The sequence below is a fragment of the Bison bison genome, unplaced genomic scaffold (assembly GCF_000754665.1).
Source record: "Bison bison bison isolate TAMUID 2011002044 unplaced genomic scaffold, Bison_UMD1.0 scf7180017864136, whole genome shotgun sequence".
NCBI lineage: Eukaryota > Metazoa > Chordata > Mammalia > Artiodactyla > Bovidae > Bison > Bison bison.
In genome coordinates, this window is record NW_011494708.1 from 10,797,893 (window position 1) to 10,803,047 (window position 5,155).

Genomic DNA, 5,155 nt, shown 5'->3' on the forward strand with positions numbered 1-5,155 from the left:
ACAGGTCCATGGGGTTGCGAAGAGTCGGACATGACTGAGCGACTTCACTTTGACTTTTCACTTTCATGCATTGGAGAAGAAAATGGCAACCCACTCCAGTGTTTTTGCCTGGAGAATCCCAGGGACAGCGGAGCCTGGTGGGCTGCCGTCTATGGGATTGCACAGTGTCGGACACGACTGAAGTGACTTAGCAGTAGCAGTAAGTTACATCAGGAGGGCAACTGGACTAAAATGCACACATCAAACTAAAGTTTCACTTCTCTGAACACTTGAATAGTTACATATCCATCAGCAGCACATGGCAATGCTTATTTCCCCATAATTAATATTTTATGTGGTGAATTATATGTTTTTTAAATAATATGTAACCATAATTAGAAAAAAGACAAGCTGTTACATTTCAGTCTAAGTGTTAAACCTTAAGCTAGTTTTATGTGAAACTGGGTCAATTCAATAAAGAAAGCTGGTTGAGTAATTCTGTGTCTCCACCCTGTTCTCAACCCTCTTTTCTTATCATCAGTCCTCTCCTGCCCTGTACACACACACACACACACACACATACATGATAAAAAAATATGATCCATTCTATTAGAGATTTCACTTAACATTGATTGTACTGGAAATGGGTGAACTTAGATCTGACAAAATTGTAAAATTCCTGGATAATTTGCCTAATAAGAATGATTTTATCTATTCTTTTTTTTTCTATTTCTGTTTAAAATAGGATCACCAAAAAATTCTGTTAAGCCATTTCGAACTTATGAAGTACTCTATAATTTATCTTATTGTGTATTATTATCACATTTGAAGTCTAGCTTTAAACTCTAGCTCTCTAGATAAAAATGAAACTCACAGAGATGAAGTGCCCTCCAAAACAATAATAGCCAAACTCAGAATTCTCAGAACTTTAAAGATGTGCATGTATACCCAGAATCATTAGTTTTAAGATATACATGAATTTTTAGATGATGGTTAAAAACCCCACAGATTTAAGTAAAAGATATCATTCAGCATGCTTGTTAAGAGGTAGAAAAAGCAATAGAACAAAAACAATGCTGAATTAAAACTAGAAAAGAATTGGATATCTGCCAATTTTGCCTTTTTTTAAATTTTATTTTGAGGAAAAAAAGATACCAAGTTAATTATACTGATCTATGCAACCCAGAGAGAAATTGGCCCTTAAATCTAATTCTCCTGACTTGAGTCCAAATACTCTTATTGTATGCCACATACAGTGTATTAGTTTATAGAAAAAAGTGTGTATATTATTAAATTCTAACCATACAAATCTGTAAAGAGGAGCCACAGATAATTCCAGGTATCATTTTAAAGGATATTTTTTTCCAAAAAAAGCCAAAAATTAAATAATAATCCCCCAAATTCTCATTTGAGTGTTTTCAAAGACGTCCATTTGGATTGAGAATGTAACAATATTCTCATGGTTTTTAAATCATTTCACACATCTAAATTTTGCTGCCTTAAGGATAGCATGTCATTATCTAGAGAATTGTATCAATTACCAAGTTTCAATTGATAATATGTTAATACATTTTAATGCCCTAAGGAAAGCTACCTCTCATTTCTCTTCCTGATAACAAATAAGCAAGGGTCAAATGGGAAGAAAAAAATGTATCCCAGGCATAAATCCTGCTGTAACTCAAAATCAAATGGATCTCTTTGAAAGAGTCATTTACCAAAGACCAGAGACTTGTCTAGATATGTTACAGTCACAGTCAAGCTATTATATAAGAAGTAGTCTACCTCCCTCCATGGGATTCTCCAGGCAAGAGTACTGGAGTGGGGTGCCTTCTCCAGGGGATCTTCCCAACCCAGGGATCGAACCTGGGTCTCCCGCATTGCAGGCAGACGCTTTAACCTCTGAGCCACCAGGGAAGCCATATATATACACACGTATATATGTGTGTATATATTCATTTTCAGATTCTTTTCCCATGTAGGTTACTACAGAATATTGAGTAGAGCTCCCTGTGCTATACAGTAGGTCCTTTTGATTATCTATTTTATATATAATACTGTGTATATGTTAATGCCAACTTCCTAATTTATTCCTTCCCACCCTGCCACCTTTCCCCTTTGGTAACTATAAGCTTGTTTTTTAAGTCTGTGAGTCTGTTTCTGTTTTGTAAGTTTTTGTATTTTTTTTTTTAGATTCCACAAATAAGTGATATCATATGATATTTGTGTTTGTCTTGCTTCACTTAGTATGACAATCTCTAGGTCTACCCATGATGGTCAAATGGTATTATTCCATTGTTTTATATAGCTGAGCAATGTTCCATTATATATACATACATACTACATTTTTATCCATTCTTCTATTGTTGGAAATTTAAGTTACTTCCATGTCTTCACTATTGTAAATTGTGCTGCAATGGTCATTAGGGTGCATGTATACTTTCAGAATATGATTTTCTTCTGCTATATAGCCAGGAGTGGGATTGCTGAATCATAAGATAGCTCTATTTTTATTTTTTTAAGGAACCTCCATACTATTGTCCACAGTAGCTGTATCAATTTATATTCCCATCAAAATGTAGGAGGGTTCCCTTTTATCTACACTCTCTCTAGCATTTATTGTTTATAGACTTTTTGATGATGGCCATTTTGACTAGTGTGAAGCAATACCTCACTGTAGTTTTGATTTGCATTTCTGGTGTGCTGCGATTCATGGGGTTGCAAAGAGTCAGACAGGACTGAGCGACTGATCTGATCTGATCTGAATGATAAGTGATTTTGAGCATCTTTTCATGTGCTCTTTGGCTATCTGTATATCTTCTTTGGAGAAATGTCTATTTATATCCGCCCATTTTTTAATTGGGTTATTTGGTTTGTTATTGAGCTGCATGAGCTGATTGTATATTTCAGAGATTAATCTCTTTTCAGTCACATCATTTACAAACACTTTCTTCTATTCCATGGGTTGTATTTTCATTTTCTTTATGGTTTCCTTTGCTATTCAAAGGGCTTCCCTGATAGCTCAGTTGGTAAAGAATCCACCTGCAATGCAGGAGACATGGTTCAATTCCTGTGTTTGGGGAGAATCATGTTAGAAGAATGTCACAAGCAAAACACTTAGTCATAAGTCTGGGGAAACTTTGTAGACTAATAATGAATATTAGAACAAAAGAGAGTTTTTGAAACAAAACTTGTGAGAAATTAAACTGTGAATACTGATAATGGTTAGACTTTTCAGTGTGTTATTGTGTTAGTTACTGTGCTGTGTAGTTTGGATTTTGTGTAATAGGTAGTATAGGACGACTGAAAAGTTCCAAATATGAGAGTGACATATTTAAAGTTTTTCTTTAGGAAGAAAAGTCTAGCAAGACCAACAGAGAGGTAGTAGAAGCCTATACAAATTACCTGAGTCCCATAATTCAGATAAAGTTTCATAGCAATGTAAGGCTTAGGTAAAGATTTTAGGGTGTTTAGCTTTACCAGGAAGCCCTTACAAAAATTGTTGCAGAAGAGGGACTTGCTTTGATTGACCCCAGTTCTTGCAGAGGTGCCTAAAGTTTTGGCTGAAGAGTGAAAATATGATAAATAAGGAACCTAGTAGTTTTCCTATTTATTATTTAATTTCATTCACTCATTAATTTATGAGTTTACTTTTACAATCTTTTTTTGAGTATCCATAATGTACTGGGAATATTGTGCATGGTAAGTATACATAATAAGTAAAACATGATATCCTGTACCAGAGGTACAGAATTCACACAAGGTTTCTTCAGTGGGGTCAAGAAAAAAGAGAAGTATGCATAGAAGCAAGAGGCAGAGATAAGACTGATTCACTGTGCCTCTAGGAAGGAAAGAAAAGGAAGATCCTTATCTCCTAAAAACAGAGTAAAAACTTAGCAAAGGCAGAAGGGATAAAAATAACTCCTGGAGAAAAAAATCAGATGGGTGGAAAACCAAGATTGTAGGAGAGGGCATTACAAGTGAAGGGAATCACAGGGGCAAATGTTTGTATTTCAAATATGAAAGGATATTGGGTTTGTTTATGACAAATGTTGAGGAAATGGAAAATAAAACTTTTCAAAGAAAGTATTGATAATGCATGATGACTAACTCCTCCCTAACAAACCCAAACACAATGAAGTAAAAGTTTTCCTATGTCTATGTAAGTCACTGCCTTCAACCTACACTTGGAAGTATAAAGACTAGGTCATGAAGAGGTATATTAGGCATGGAAATTTAAACGTGAGACTTAATCATGTAGAGAAGTAGCAGAAGGAAGTAAAAAGTTATGTGTAGAATCAAGTATTTTTAAATTATATCCTTCCTCCCACTGTCAAAAAGGCTGGAATAAAATGATGTGAAATTTCTAACTAAACTTGGAAATAGATGAGCTATATCTCATTTTATATTATTGTATTTTATTTTCCTTTTTTAACTCAAAAAATTGCCAACATCCACTGGATCATCAAAAAAGCAAGAGAGTTCCAGAAAAACATCTATTTCTGCTTTATTGACTATGCCAAAGCCTTTGACTGTGTGGATCACAATAAACTGTGGAAAATTCTCAAAGAGATGGGAATACTAGACCACCTAACCTGCCTCTTGAGAAACCTGTATACAGGTCAGGAAGCAACAGTTAGAACTGGACATGGAACAACAGACTGGTTCCAAATAGGAAAAGGAGTATATCAAGGCTATATATTGTCACCCTGCTTATTTAACTTATATGCAGAGTACATCATGAGAAATGCTGGGCTCGAGGAAGAACAAGCTGGGGTCAAGATTGCCTGGAGAAATATCAATAAGCTCAGATATGCAGATGACACCACCCTTATGGTAGAAAGTAAAGAAGAACTAAAGAGTCTCTGGATGAAAGTGAAAGAGGAGAGTGAAAAAGATGGCTTAAAGCTCAACACTCAGAAAACTAAGATCATGGCATCCAGTCCCATCACATCATGGGAAATAGATGGGGAAACAGTTGCTGACTTTATTTTTCTGGCTCCAAAATCACTGCAGATAGTGATTGCACCCATGAAATTAAAAGACGCTTACTCCTTAGAAGAACAGTTATTATCAACCTAGACAGCATATTCAAAAGCAGAGACATTACTTTGCCAACAAAGGTCCATCTAGTCAAGGCTATGGTTTTTCCTGTGGTCATGTATGGATGTGAGAGTTA

At 35.3% G+C, this 5,155-nt stretch overlaps 1 non-coding gene across 1 annotated transcript; it reads right to left on the reverse strand.

Annotated features, from left to right (window-relative positions):
* Positions 1 to 1,821: 1,821 nt before the first annotated feature.
* On the reverse strand, positions 1,822 to 1,893 carry TRNAC-GCA. Its single transcript has one exon. It is a non-coding gene; the product is annotated as a tRNA-Cys (tRNA).
* Between the last annotated feature and the right edge of the window lie 3,262 nt (positions 1,894 to 5,155).